At 43.3% G+C, this 15,507-nt stretch overlaps 1 long non-coding RNA gene across 1 annotated transcript; it reads left to right on the top strand.

The window, feature by feature from the left end:
- The first annotated feature begins 2,455 nt into the window (after positions 1-2,455).
- On the top strand, positions 2,456-14,306 carry LOC118983653 (uncharacterized). The gene is made up of 3 exons (XR_005065754.1): positions 2,456-2,523; positions 3,779-3,783; positions 14,296-14,306. It is a non-coding gene; the product is annotated as an uncharacterized LOC118983653 (long non-coding RNA).
- Positions 14,307-15,507: the final 1,201 nt, after the last annotated feature.

Consider the following 15,507-nt stretch of genomic DNA (forward strand, 5'->3'; position numbering starts at 1 on the left):
CACAGACGCACACCCAAACACACACACGCACACACACTGCAGCTTTGGGGCCACAGAACAATCAGGCGCGCATGGCTTTTTCTCCGAGAGATGCCGCTGAAAACGCACAAGTCGCCATCCAAGCCGTAAAAGTCAGCGCCAACTTTTGTCCTTTCATTTTAGGATTTGGCGAAAAGCGGGCGCAACATGGGTAGTCGTCCCCGGACGTTCTGCCTCCCGGTGGTTTCGCAGGGCGATTGCCCCAGGGGAGACACGGGCTCCCCCTCCCCACCCGCTTCTTTCTCTTTTCGGGTTAATCCCCCTCCTTTCCCCGCCTTTCCAGGGCGGGGAGCGACGCGAAGCCAGGGCACCGAGGGCGTGGGGCTGGGGAGGGTGAGGGGCTCCGCGGCGGCTGCTCAGCTCAGGAGGTCCATGGCCCGCGAGGCTGCCCACCTCCGCCTTTGGCGCCCGGGCCGGAGGGGCGGGAGAGCGAGCAGGCGGGCGGCTCGCGGTCGAGGGCACCGCGGTGGCGGCGGCGGGAGGAGCTCGCCGGCAGCGTCCGCGCAGAACCGGACTCCGGACGGCGGGGGCGGCGTCGCGCAGTTTGCAGCAGACTTCCACGCGATCCTGTGACCCGCAGACAGACTGACCGACCGCAGCGACCGCGTCCCCCCCCCACCCACCCCCGGCCCTTCTGGCCAACGACCGCACTCTCTCTCTCCCTCTCTCCGGACTCCTCTTTCCCTTGGTGTTCTCAGAGAAGAAAATATATATATATGTGTATGTATATATATATTTTTTTAAGTTGCAGAACCAAGGGCTGCTGAAAAGAGAGAAGGAAGGGGGGAAAAAAGAAAGAAGAAAAAAACTCTACTTTGCCTATGCGCATGCGTGGTGAGGCCGGCCTATGACAAACTCCGCAGGATTTTAAAGTCGTACCACGGGCTGGGGTGCAGGGGGGCGGGATACACTCCCTGCAAGAGCCCCCTTCTCTCGGCTCCCCATCCCCCAGGCATCTGCTGAAAGAGAAAGATCCACTCCGCGGCCGCTGCCTGCCAGTCACCCGACTCTCTCTGCTCTTCTTCCGAAACCGCCGACTCGCGGGAGGCTGAACCCCAACTTCCAAGGCTGGACTCTGGCTTGCGTGTCCCAGGCCACTTCCTCTGGGGCTGCACGGGGGCTGCTGCGCTGGCAGGGAACCTCTTAGAGGACCTCCTCTGCACTCTTACTACATGGGGGAAGGTCTCTAAGCTCCGGGGCTAGAGAATAAGGTAGTCACACACATCCTGCAAAGCCCCCCCTGTGGTAGATTTGGGTACTTGGGTGCACGATTGAACCGAATGGGACCCCAGCACATCCGAATGGAACGCGTCGTCTTTGCCGGATGGATCTTGGTGAGAGAGCCCTCAGGTGAGAAAGAAGCCTTCGAACTTCAGCAAAACCGGGTTCCAGGCACTGGAACTTCTAGACACGTCCAGTCAGTCACCTGCGATTGTTGGAACCCAGTCTGAGTACGGTTGGTGGATGTGTGCCTCCACCTTCAGGCTCCCAAATAACGCCTCACACTAGAGTGCAATTCTTGTTCTCAATCCTCCCCATTCCCCAGACATTCCAGGTGGAAGGCAGACAGCCAGACAAACACACACACACCTCAACTTCTGCCATCCATGTGGCATGCACTTCACCTTAGGGGAAAAACCCTAGCCTGGGTACTTCGGGGAATGGCTGTTTTGTTTTTCTACTTTTTTACCCCATTCCCACCCCAGGGTGACCATCCCAGCATTTGCAGGGAGAGGTTCTGGTGACGCTGTCACACCCTTCACAGTCCCTACCTAGTCCTTACTTGTCTCAGCTGACTGGACCCCTTCCCAGCCCCGACCTCCTTTACCAGGAACACCAAAGTGTCAGGAGTGGGCTTGGCACAAAGTGCAAAAGATGCCTTCGCTCTAGAGGGGCTTGCTTTCTCCAGGGGCACACACAGCCTTCAGGAGGCACAGCCCAATGTTATCAAAGATCCCCTCCGGAAATCTCTCCATCTCCTGATTCTACTTTCCCTTCACCCTCGCCAGGCCTTCACCACTTAATGACCACCGTGAGCATTGTCCAGTTTTCCCGTATAGCCTGAGATCTGCCCTTTGGAGATGAGGGTCTAAACAAGAGGAGTCTCTGTCCTGGCAGATCCACTCTCCCCCAGTTCCTCTCCCTACTCTGTTTTGCTCAGCCACTGCTGTCTGGGATTCTCCTGGCTGGGGAACCACACAGGCCCTCTGGGCATCCATTCCTCAGATCCAGTTCCAGGGAGGGCAGAGACACTGAGAAGTGGAAATGAGTAGGCTAAGAATGTAGCTCCTAGAGCAGGGGTGTCAAACTCATTTTCACCGGGAGCCACATCAGCCTCAAGGTTGCCTTCAAAGGACCAAATGTAGAGCTCCTTGCCCTTAGTTAAGGAGTAGTTACATTTATACAGTCCTAAAATTACATTTGGCCCTTTGAAGGCAACCACGAGGCTGCTGTGGCCCCTGTTGAAATGAGTCCGACACCCCTGTCCTAGAGGGTGCTGAAGTCACTGCGCACCTGAGTGCTTGGAGGCAGTGCACCTAGATGATGCTATTCCTAAGAGGGAGAGGGCCATTAATGCAAGAACTTGATCCATTCACACTAGCCAGTCCAGAAATACTGGCTACCCAACCACAGATCTTTTAATTGTTATATTCTGAATTACCTAGATGATTTTCTTTGCAAGTGTCTTTGCTTGTTTGTCGACACAGACCCAACAGTTTCATTTCTTGCTTTGCTGTCTTTCCTCTAGTGGAAGGTGGTGTTAGGTAGTGTGTGAAAGTATGAACTCTGACACCTGGAGTTCCAATCCCGTCTCTACCACTTTCTTGCTGTGAAATCTTGGACAAGTAATTTAGCCTAATAGTGCTGCAGAATCATCTTACATACGCATGCAACAATAACAATAAAACAACAAACAAACAAAAACAAATACTATGACCTATCACACAACAAAGAAAAAGAGAAATGTGATGACCTACCAGGCAGGGATGAAGTGAAAATGTCAAGGGTGACCTTGAAAATCGGGGATGTGGGGAGAATGAACAGAAATGCTCTTGGAGCACTTGGGGGGAGACAGGCACTCACTGGGCCTGGGTACCTGCTCTTCTGTAAAAAGCAGCTCTGAAAACAGAGATTTTTAAAACTCCTTTTGTGGCAAAACTAAACCTCACGTGACAGGGCCATTTACAGTATTAATTTATCCCAGTTAGAGTGAATGTTCATACTGTTCACAGAAGAAATATGAACAGTGTTGGATTACTGGGTACTTCCCCAGACCTCATGGGGGCTCTTTGCAAACTAAATAATCATATGCCCTACTTTGTCTTTCAGAAAAATTCCAAAATTTCCAACAAACCTACCTGACCCCAAGTTCTTCGGATGAAGGACTGTGGATTTTGTCTGATGACATGAATAGTGGGTGCGCTGAGATCATGCCCCATGAGGAGGCAATTAAGCTCTGTGACAGTGTCTTCAAGGCTCTAACAGTGCCTGGCACTTAGTAGGAGCTCAATAATATTTGTTGAATGACTGAATGAATCCATGCATGGATGAAAGGATTATTTCCAGAGGAAAAATATCAAGGAGAACAAACTGGAAAGCCACTTTGAGATTTCCCACAGGGTTTGCTGCTCTGGAAAGTCAGGCTTAGTTGCAAAAGCCAGTCCCACTTGTTGATGTGGCTGAGCAGAGAACAGTGCAGAGGAGGGAAATCTATTCCTCTCTATCTCCATCTTCAAAGGCCCTGTCCCACAAACCTCCAGGTTTGGGAACCCCACCTCTTCCCGTTACAAACCATGTGTGCGTTTGGGTATATGTACTTCGACTGAGTCATCTGCAGACACACTGGCAAGGCATCACCCTGCTCCGCTCATTAAAAATGCATTTGAGTCTGTGGAAAAAATAAATCAGTATTTCTGGTTGCTTTCCCAACATGGTTATTTCACAAAACGGAGTGCAAGATAAGGAATTAATAGACAATCTCATCCCTATGCCACCGTTGTCTGTGGGAGAAAGCAGCGCCTGGGCTGACACTCTGGGAAAATCTACCCCCTTTTATACCAGGCAAATAATATTTTATAGCCCTGGGTTTATGGTGGTGCTTTCATGATCCACTGTGGAAAGCGGTTTTCTCTCCAGTCGCTAGAATTTGTCAAGAAGGGCTGGAGGCCATAAAAGAGGGGTGGGCCCCAGGGACAAACAGGCTCCGTCTTCTGAAATGAACTAATAAAGACACCCAAAATGTTTACTCCTTCACCTCAGAGTCAAGACCAGCCAGGGCTGCCTGCAAGGGGCCCCCAGATGGAGCACTACAGGCAACAAAGAGACCGGAAGGGGATCAGGAGCTTCCTCACCACTACATGGCCACAGTCAAAGTAATATTGTCATATTGTATTTCTGTCAGCCACTGGCCTGCGGGGTACAGAGGCTCCCTTGAGGTTAGAGGATACATTTGGGCACTGAACTGACTTAAGGGGGCTCCTTGAAATTCTCAAGCTCTCCTCCAATGGGGACTCCTAACTTATCAAAATGGCCTCCTAACTCAGAGCCCTCTTTATTTTTGTAGTCCAGTGCTTGTGTGTGGGGGCGGCGGGGGGAGGGTGATAGGGGCAAGGAGGGCACTGAGTGGATGCTTCAGTGTTTTTTGAGTTTTAAGTGATATCAGGGTCAAACAGACCTGAGTCTAAATCTTATCTCAGCTTCTTACGGACTGGTGACCCTACAGGAGTCACTTTCCCTCTGAGCCTTGATTTTTCTTACCTGTGAAATAGAATATATTAGGCATGCTTCAATGATTGAGGTGATGTACAAAAGGCCTCCATCCAGCCTCTGCCTATGGAAGTAGCTGCTGTGATTATGTCAACACTGGGGATATCTGTCCCTGGGTCCTGGGTAAAATCTTGAGACAAACAAGTTGCCTGAGATAGGAGGAACCAGGTGTCCCAGAAAATGGCCAGAGATGTGGGAGGCTATTATGAGATTATCTATCATGTCTGCAGGACAGAATTCCATAAACACTGAGATAATAATGAGTATTACATAATAATAAGTGCTGGTATTATTTATTGAGCTCTTACTATGTGCCAGATACCACCCACAGAGTTCACTGTGTGAACTCTCCTATTATTGCTTTGTTTCCTCTTTACTAGTTCACAAGGTAAATCCTCTTATTATCCACACAATGTAGAGAAAAGGAAAGTTTCAAAGAGATCGCAATTTCTATAAACCCAAGGTAATATAATATTCAAACCTAAGAGTTGGAACCCTGGTACTCTGACTCTAAATAACACAGGCTTAACCGCCATACTTTAACTACCTATAAATAAAGACAAACTATTTTTAAGGGTGTTTCCCTGTTTCGTCAAATGTGCCCACACTTTTCCCCTTGGCTTCTCCTGCACGAGACTTACCTTGAAAGAAAAGAGTCTTGAAAACTTCCAGTTCACTCCACTGAACACCAAACATGAATACCACCAGAATCAGCCACACCAGGAAAGCCTGATTCAAGTCCAATTCAGTGGAGCTCTCAAAGATTTGTCTTTGTTTCCTTAACTGACTTGTTATGAATCCATGACTTCCTTGCCCTCATTTTACTACCACCATCACAAACCACAGCACTCATACTGAGACACCACCTTGAATTCTAGCCTTGTATGAGCATTGTCTTTTGAATTCCCTGCTCTCCAAAAAGGGCTTGGTCTTGGTGCTCCTCCTGTGTTATCCCTGATGGGGACAGTGTTCCCTCTCCCCAGTATAGTTCAAACCACATCACTCCCCTGCTTAACATCCTTCAAGGACTCCCTGGTTTACCAGATAAAGCCTAACCCAGTCAACCTGCCTGCGAGTCTCATCAGAATGTATCCTTTGCCTTCGCTGTTCCATCTGCCTGAAAAGCTGTTCCTCTGAGCTGGGCACCCTCACTCCTTTTAGGTCAGCACCTCAGTGCACATATTAACCTAATGCATCCCAGCTCACCCTGACAATGGTTCTCTGTATGATTCTCTTCTTTCATCCTGGTCTAAAATTATCTTATTTCATTTACATGCATGTTTATTTATTTGTTTGTTTCTGTTTCCCCTCACTGGAGCATAAGCTCCAGGGGCAGGGGTTTTAGCTTCCTTGTTCAAAGCCATAACCTCCAGTGACTGGCACAGAGAAAGTGCTCAGAATAAAATGAATGAATGAATGAATGAATGAATGATCATGCCCACAGCCAGATAATGGCTAAGCAAGTGTTTAAACCTTGGTAACTTGACTCTAAATAATAGAGGCTTAATCACCATATTTAATTTACCTAAAAATAAAAACAAAACTTTTTTAAAGGCATTTCCCTGTCTCCTGAAGTGTGTCCACACTTTTCTCTTGGCCTCTCCCACACGAGGCTTGCCTTAAGTGGATCCAGTCTGGTAAGAGAAATACTTTTCCTCTGAAGAAAGACAGTATTTGATTACTCTCCCCTCTTGTCACAGTTTTTTCTGAAAAGTTGTTTTCACTGGTCTTTTTTTTTTTTAAAATAAAATAGTCAGTCTTGTCTAGCCTACATTTTATATGGGCCACTGGGCATCTAGATGCTGGATTTAGAACACAGATTTACCATTTCTGGAGAACACAAGTCTCTTTACTAACATGAAAGAAGTTTTCTTATCTGAGAGAGAGAAGAAAAAGCTGGAATTTTTATTTTGTCCTATCTATTATTTACAATTTTCAATATTGTGTGCCTAAATCTGTGTATTAGGATTTAGAAATCTGCATTAAATGTTCGCAATAATTACTTTTGTTCGCAAACAACCCATTACACAGCCATACTCCTTTGGGTATGTAATAGCGGGTTTTTTAACCTTTAGTTAAGTTCCTTTTTTTCCTGAAAAAAAGGATCTAGAAAACTGTAGTATTTTCCCAAAATTTTGGACCTAAACATGTGACACTGGCTGGCAGGAGAATAGATCTCACTAGAAAGCAGCAGGATAATGCTCAGATTTTGTTCGAACAAGATTTCACATAGATCACATCTACTCCCTCCCGAGAAGCAGCAATGAACAGCCCTTCTTTACTGACCTGGAGAGCCCACCTTGAGGATGCATTTGAGTGTGTGCTGAACCGGACTTTGCCCTGAGAGAGCACGTGCTCCTGGCATCTCGGGACTGATTAAGAATGTGAACATCTCTTCCTGTCAGTCTCAGCTATGTGACCCTGACTGTTTAATATCAAACCAATGCGTGAGAAAAATTTTAAGAGATGCATAATAGCCAAATATCCAAATAAAAAGTCAAGAGTTTACCTATCTGGTCAATTACTTGGTCTTCCTGGCACCAAACTGTGCACAAAACATCTAAGAACCTGATGGCATTTTTTAACTTTTCAAGAATGTTCTGACATCATAACAATCTCACGTCTTATTAAATTTTAACTGGAGTGATTCTAATATAATATTTTACTTTTAAAATATCAACCTACTTAAAGGAGACCAAAAATAATTCTAAATACCAGAATTAAATCCCAAGTTTTTTAAATTTTGTATGCTTTGCCACTGTAATCATCAAAGCTCAGTAAGGTGACACTGGTATAATTTCCCAAATCTGTCTCAATAAATCAATGAATTTTGAATAAGGGCTTTTTTTCCTCCACTCAGTTTAATCCTTGATTCGGTGTTCTTATAAGCATCCATTAAGGTCAAGTGACAAGTCACTGACTTTGAAAAACATGAGAAACACTCCCAGGGCAAAAGATCCCAATGTTGCTGAATGTATTTAAGGTAAGTGGTTCTGACTTAAGCAAAGATTTCTATTTAACCCAGAAGAAAAGCAGTTACTCCTTGGAAATACCACAGAATTCAAGAAAGTGAAATGAATGATGGCAAAGGATTAAATTTACCTATTTCAGCCGGTACATATATCTACTGAATATATACAGGAACATGATGGCTCCACTCACATGTCCTTTGTGGACAACCCTCTTCTTCTCAACCCGGGAGCATGATCCTCTCAGTCACGCAGATATGTCATAACAGAGATTAGTCGGCACATAAGCACCATCCCTCCCTAGTTCTGTATGCTCCATTCAAGGATGTTTGAATATGTCTCTTTGCTATTTAAAATGGGATCCAATCCATATGATAACAGCATCTATTTCAAAATTCAACAACAAAATAGAAACAAATCATAAATTTTGACAGTCTTTTTGTTGGGACTGAATTATAGATAAAGGCAATAAAGACAGTTTAATCCGCATGGAAAGTAATAGCTGTAACCAGGACTGATAGGCTACTCATTCATTCATTCACTCATTCATTGTATTGTTTTCTCATTCAACAAATATCCATAGAACATCTACTGTAGATCATCAACCACTCATTTAACAAGTATTTATGGTATACCCATTCATTCATTCATTCATTCATTCATTCATTAAATTAGCATTGTATATGCCCGATCATGTTGGCTTGTCCATTTTAGTCGACAGATAATTACTGAGCACTCACTAGGTGCTACATATGAACAGTATCCATAAGAAAGTCTCAAATGTATGTGTGACATGGAATACCAAAACGTGTTTGTGAACATACCCTGGATGTTACTGCTGCTTGGATGAGGTCACTGGACTTGTGGCCTCTTTGCTCCCTGGGTTTAAAACAGGGTTTAAAGGGCTTAAGAACCAAGTTAAACATTAGGGATGTCTCCCTGTGCTGGTGAGCCACTCTAGAAGCCCCAAGGAGGGTCAGCAATATAGAAGGGTTACTTGCACCTAGTGGGTCACCATCAGAAAATTCATTTGCATATTGCCATATACCTAATGAAGTAGTCACATGGCCATGATTCAATTGCTTCTCTTTATTTATTTATTTATTTAGTTAGTTAGTTAGTTAGTTAGTTTTGAACTCAGCTGTTCAGTCTCATGATAGTATATCCGTTAATTTGCTTCCAAACATCACTCCTCATGGTGGAGAGTTTTCACTTTGGCCATAAAATGGTGAACATATTTTTGCATGAGGTCTCGGAGTCCAGGAGTTTGACTCCTGGGTAGTACATCTGTTTCTTTTTTTCTTTTTGGTTAAACTTCCCTTGATATTCTACTGTGTACCAGAGATTATTCGAAGTATTGGACATGCAGAATGAATGAGCAATAGCTCCTGCTCTCAAGAGCTCACAATAAAGCATGATACTGAGACACACACAATAATTCTGAGCAGGGTAATGCTTACTAATGCTACACAGTGAGGTATGTGAGAGTCACAGCAATAGAGAAAAAGCAGACCTGTTATTAAAGAAAGAAGATAAAGGACTATGTCAGCTCTGGAGACAGGACACCTCATCTAGATGCTCAGAGCTGTTGCCTCTCCAGCATCGTTTCTCCCTTTCTCTGGTGGGGGAACCTGATTGTCCTTTGAGGACAATACTCACCTAGACTCCTCTTCCTGGCCAGGAGATTTGGTGAGGCTGCCTTCGCACCCTGATTCAAGCTATGAGTATGTAACTCAGGCCTGGACAATCCAGGATGAGTCATGTGACGAAGATTAGACCAATGAATGGTGATCTCAGAATTTTGCTTTGGCAAAAGTGAGATAAGGCGATATACTTTCCTTTGAGGGTAGCAACCTGGTTGGCTGTAAGTGTGGAGTTTCAGGGTGAGGGGTTGAAAAGGACCACATGACACAGCAGTGTTAAAAATGAAGGCAACATAAAAGTAAGCAGAGCCCAGAAATGAAGAAAGAAAATGAGGCCTTGGTCTTCTGACCTTTTGGAGCCCGGGGGTGAAGCCCATACTAACCCTCCTTATCTGTCGTTCATGAAATCAGTTTGCATTGGGTTTCATAGCTTCAATTAAAAGAATTTTGACAATATATAACATTTGGTTGTTTTAGGAAAATTAATATTTAAGTAAAAGAGGCAAAGTCAGGTAAATGGCAGATAACCTGTTCCCTGCTGAGGTTGGACCAGCCCCCAGAGACTAAAGGAGATTTGATCTCACACCATCCTCAGCTCCCTTGAGACAGGGCATGTTGTCAGGCCAGGAAGAAATCATGGGGAGTGAACACTAGTGTGCTAATGTATGAGTGCTTTAGAGTGGGAATAGAACCCGTATGGGAGTCAAGCAGGGATTTTGGGAGCACTTTGAAGGTGAGCTGCTGAGGTCCAAGCCAGGAACAGAGTATGTGAGGGGTTTCTCTTGGAGAAAAAACACTCTGCCGCTGGGTGATGGATGATGCAGCCTATGACCTATACCTACATGCACAGGACATCTGGCTTCAACGTATTTGAGGCTACCAGTGGGAAAGTCAACAACTACCTTTTAAAAGTAAGCTCTGGATTGCTGTGGTCTCTCTGATACTGTTTCATTTGGAAACACAATTAAATTATTTAAATAAATCAATAGGGGTTGACTTTGGACCTTAAAATCCAAATATTGAGGAGGAGGGAGAAAAAGGACCTTGCATTCACCATGCTCATTAGGAAAATAATTTTAAGTAACTAGATTTTACATGTGGATTCATCAGTTTATTCTACAAAAAATATTTCCTGCAAGCCTGTGTGTCTGGCACTGTGCTACAGGAAGAGCAACAGAGGTGGGCAGAGCTTAGATAAAGTTCTTGCCCTGATGATGCTAACACGTCTTCCTGCCTGAGAGATCTTCCTCTTCCATGGTAGTGAATATACTCAGTCATTTATATACTCAGTCATTCACTCCATGGTTATTCATTTGCATCAATTTGTATAAATATGCATATTATGTATAACAAACTAAAGGCTCAGGTAGCTGAATGTTCCAAGAAAAAGCTATCCTTTGAGGGTGAATTAATTGTTTGGTAAATTGAGAATGTAAAAATTAACATGCAAAACCCCTGCTACACTTTTAAAACTCTGCTTTTATTACCTTTGTTAAGAGTGGAAAATCTATTAGTTCCTTCTTCAGTAAACAGAGTGGTAAACCTGGTTTACCAGGTAAATCTTCAAAGACTCGGGCGCAGTGGGGCAGTGGATAGAGTCACACTGCCCAGGACCGTGGCCACGAGCCATGTGTTGCTGTTGAACACACGAACTGTGCTGGCCCAGATCAAGATGGGCCAGAAGGGCAATGCAGAAGCTGAATTTCAAAGATCTGGGATAAAAAAATAATTTCTAAAATATCTCATTAATAATTTTTATATTGATTATGTTGAAATGCTCATATTTGGGACGTATTTGATTAACATGTATATTACTGAAATTATTTTCTCCCACTTCTTTTTACTTTTTAAAAGAATGTGGTGACTCATAAATGTAAAATTGTGTGCATGGCTCACCTTATTTTCTGTTGGACAGCACTGGGTTAGAACAGGACTTTGATTCAGAGAGAGGATTGAAACCTGACTTCTCTGTCTAGTAGCAACATGGCACTGGATAACTTAACTTTACCAAACCACAGTACCCTGATCTCCCCGTAAAAGGGGTTCCCAACAGTACCTACCCCCCTGGGTTGTTGTGACTACAAATGAGAAAATAGGTTCCCGGTGCTCAACCCAATGCTTGGCATGTAGTTCCTTCTGAGTAAGTGTCATCTATTCAGAGCCATTCTGCAGGCCTGCACCTGGAATGTCAAGGAGCTGGGGAAGATCAGAGAGGACAGAAATACACACCATAAGAATTTGCATAAATCCCTGACACTGAGTTGTTTCCTTTTGATTTGCTATTTTCCTAAATCTAAAGTGCTCACGAAATGAGGGTCTTGTTCATGGGTGGCTGCAATTTGCCAGGTTCTGTGAAAGCATAAGATCTGATGAGTTAGGTTTTGGTTAACTGGGGACTAGTCGTCCCTAATTCTGCAGTTATGGTTACACATAATATTACTATAGGTAATATTTCCTGAGAGCTGACTATGTGCCGGATATTGTGCTAAGCACTTTACTTGAAGGTTGTGCTCCCAATGGCCCTGGAGCATAAGAGGGTTGAGAGATTAGCTCATTGTCACCCAGCCAAAGACTGACCAAGACAGAACTCAACCCAAGCTTGTTAGACCCAAAAAGTCAACCAATATATCACTGAAGCAGAAAATTGCAGGTGTTATTTTATTCCCTATGGCCATGAAGCCATGGTACCTTCCTCAGAGCTCCATGGACTGTTTAGAGGAGAAAGATCGATTTACCTCAAGAGTTGCAGATTATTGCACCAACAAAGAAGAATCAGAGGTTTCATAGTCATGGACAGGTCTGCTTTCAAAAGGTTTCCATTCCTTAGTGATATGGGAGCAAAGAACACTCATCTGTGATAATGATCCCATTAAATCCAGCCCTTTTTTCCCACAGTTCTAAAACATCACCAGCCAGAATTGCAAACATGGTACAAGTTTTCCTCTTGGGAATTTTCTAGGACCTTACAAACATGACCCCATTAAGCCACTCAATACCCGGATGAGATATGTAGTTGGAAGTTATTATTATTGCCGGTTTCCAAATAAAAAACCTGAAGCCAAGAGAGATTAAGCAATTAGTCCAAGGTCAAATGGTGAGCTAGAGACAGACCTGGAAATGAAACAATTATCTTGTGAAATTTGAATCAAATGCACGAACTGATTGGCTAGTTACCACCATGGGCTACTATCCAGTCAGGTGCTCTTAGTGCAAAATGACTGTCTTTTAAATGAGATTTCTGCAGCTGCATTTGACTGAAGTTAAATGAAGTGTTTTAATACCAATGCCTAAACTGACACCAAATTATCCCAAAGCATTGGTTGAAAGAAAATACAGCTCCTTGCTGCAAATGTGGTATCCATTTTACCAAGCTCTGTTATATTTAATCATACCTACGAGCACAGTTTGGGAGGATAAAGGGAGAATTGTTCTACAAAGAACTGCTTCTGCTTTCTTTTCTTCAGAGATAAACTGTGACACATAAAAATGTTTAGGGGGATCTTGTCATTTACTCTGATATTAAGACTAAGGAAAGATGACCATAACTATCTCTGACCTGTACAAAATCTGGAATACAACAACTCACCTTTGACCTCACCATCACTCTTAGTCAAATACTCTTTATTATTTTCAGGTATATATTTATTTTTTTAAATTTATTGATTTGAGAGAAAGAAACATTTATTTGTTGTGCCCACTCATTTATGCATTTATTGATTGATTCTTGTATATGCCCTGACCAGGAATCAAACCCCCAACCTTGGTATATTGGGATGATGCTCTAACCAAATGAGTTACCTGGCCAGAGCCTCAGTTGCATACTTTTGATGCCAAGTGAGTTGTACAAACCCAAGCAGGGGGAAAAAGGAATCCTGGTGAGCCAGCAGGAATCCATGCTTTGAGCTAATGAGTCCAAGGGCATATGCACAGAAAATCGGTGTACTAGACAAAATGCTACCCCTGGTTCTTCTTCTTCGACTTTGAAAAAGGCACTGCCCGTCCAAACACCTGGAGGAAATGTTTATATCTTCCTGCTGACTTGAGTCTTTGTAGTTTAAAGTCAACTACTTTGTTATGTTTTTTCACTGGTCTGGAACAACATGAGATGTAACCGTTGGAAGGAAAATAAGGCCCCTTTCCATGAACTTGGTAGGAGGGCATTGACACTTTCAGAAATACCACGTGCTGTACTCTGAGCTTGTTCTCTAAGAATTGGTCACTTTTGGATTTCCTGGATTTGGGTTTCTTTGACCAGTCAAATAAGACTCTTGGGGAAATTCTTCTCCATGACTTCTTAATTTCTTCTAGTCTAGGAGATTTGGGAGTGGTCATTCTAAGAAATCCCAATTCAGTCCCCTAACACTGCTTAGCCTGCTCTACTTTTTGTCACTTGCTTTGGTCCTGTGCTGATATGGACAGCTCCTTCCAGAGACAAAGTCAAGTCAAGCTTGCTGCTGGAACGTTATCTTGCTCATACACAGGCACTGCAATGGAAAAAATAAGCTTATTCGTTTTCTTCTTCCCCCAAATAAAACACTTGGGGGAATCCAAAGGCAAGGTACTTTCTTTCTCAGAAACTAAAAACGTGATGCTCAGAAACAAACACATCTTTAACCAGAGTATGGGGCCGTATCCTACAACCTGCAAAGGACTGTATTGAGCATTTCCAAATGAAGTTGAAGTGTCTTAATATTTCCAAAAGTCCTAGCTTGTTGCTGTCTTGGGATATTTCTATTGAGCCCATTAAGCTGCCTTGTTTGAAGGATGTTGAATAGCATGGCATCATTTGCAAACAACCATGCTGTAAAATAAACTAAGAAAGGCCACTTGCCTTACCAAAGGAACATTAAAACCAAGGTCATGAATTCTGGCCACAGGCAAGGACATTGGTCCCCAACCAATCCCAGGCTAATTCTAAAGCTTTAATTCTTCTTCCAGATGTCTGCAGCATTTGGGAGGGAGTGGGAAAATAGTCCCATCCAATGCAAAGTCTTCTGCGGCATCAGTATTGGTCCTTTTTCTGTTTTTCTCACCAGGCATACATTTTGTATCACACAAGTAGAGCAGGTCTTGCCAGCATTTTTAAAATCCGGTGCTTTATTGTCTAAAACCCTTGCTTTGACTCAAGTGCATGTGTTTGGTGGAAGTACAAGTGGTAATTACACAAGTCTTTCCTTCCCTGTCTTTGGCAATAGTCACCAGGGAAATTTACAGCCCCCAATATCCAGATCTAGAAACTCATTATTAAAAGTGGTCAAGGAAAACCCTGATGTGGCAAATGGCATCTGAACAAGCACAGCTCAGCAGCAGACTTTTGAGAGTGAGCAAGTGACCATCAGTTTTATTTCATTAAACATTTTTACTATTTATGACAATATTACTAGTGCTACTAACAGTTATAATTTCCATTTGTTTAGAATATGTTGTGTGGCTGGCATGACATCAAGTGCCCATTTGATCTTGTTGATTTTTTTAAAACAAACTCCTGGGAATGTATTGTAATTTTGGAGTGAGGAAACATACACAAAGAGGCTACATAACCAGCCCAAGGTCATTTGTTTGGGATGTGATGGAGTCAGGATTTTAATAATTGCTGGGCTTTGAAGTCAGATATGTTCAGGGTTCAGGCACATAACACACTGAGATGAAGTGGGCGTGTATGGCCTTTTAGAGAATAATGAGGAAAATGGAGAAATAGGTGGTATATCTAACACTTCCCCAAAACTCCAAGCTCACCACTACTGTCCTGCCCCAAATTTCTAAGACATCGTGCTAGCCAGAAATATTTGAGGCCTAAGTTCATCTCGCAAGCCCTTGTTTTCTAGCCTCTGTCATTTGAAACTTGATTGATGTTTAACAACATGAAACATTTTTAGGATAACATTTTAAAATGAGATATAACATGCAGAAAGAAAAGTAAATAAATCTTAAGAATATCATTTGATGAATTTTGCAAAACTGAACATAACCATATAACCAACTTCCCAGGTCAAGAATCACAGTATTATCAGAATCCAAGAAACTCTTTTTTGCCTTTATCAGTTATTAACACCCTAAAGGTTAGCTAGTGTCCTGACTTTGAACCTCAT

This window comes from Sturnira hondurensis, unplaced genomic scaffold (genome assembly GCF_014824575.4).
Source record: "Sturnira hondurensis isolate 20B ecotype Veracruz unplaced genomic scaffold, ASM1482457v3 Scaffold0002840, whole genome shotgun sequence".
Taxonomy (NCBI): Eukaryota; Metazoa; Chordata; class Mammalia; order Chiroptera; family Phyllostomidae; genus Sturnira; species Sturnira hondurensis.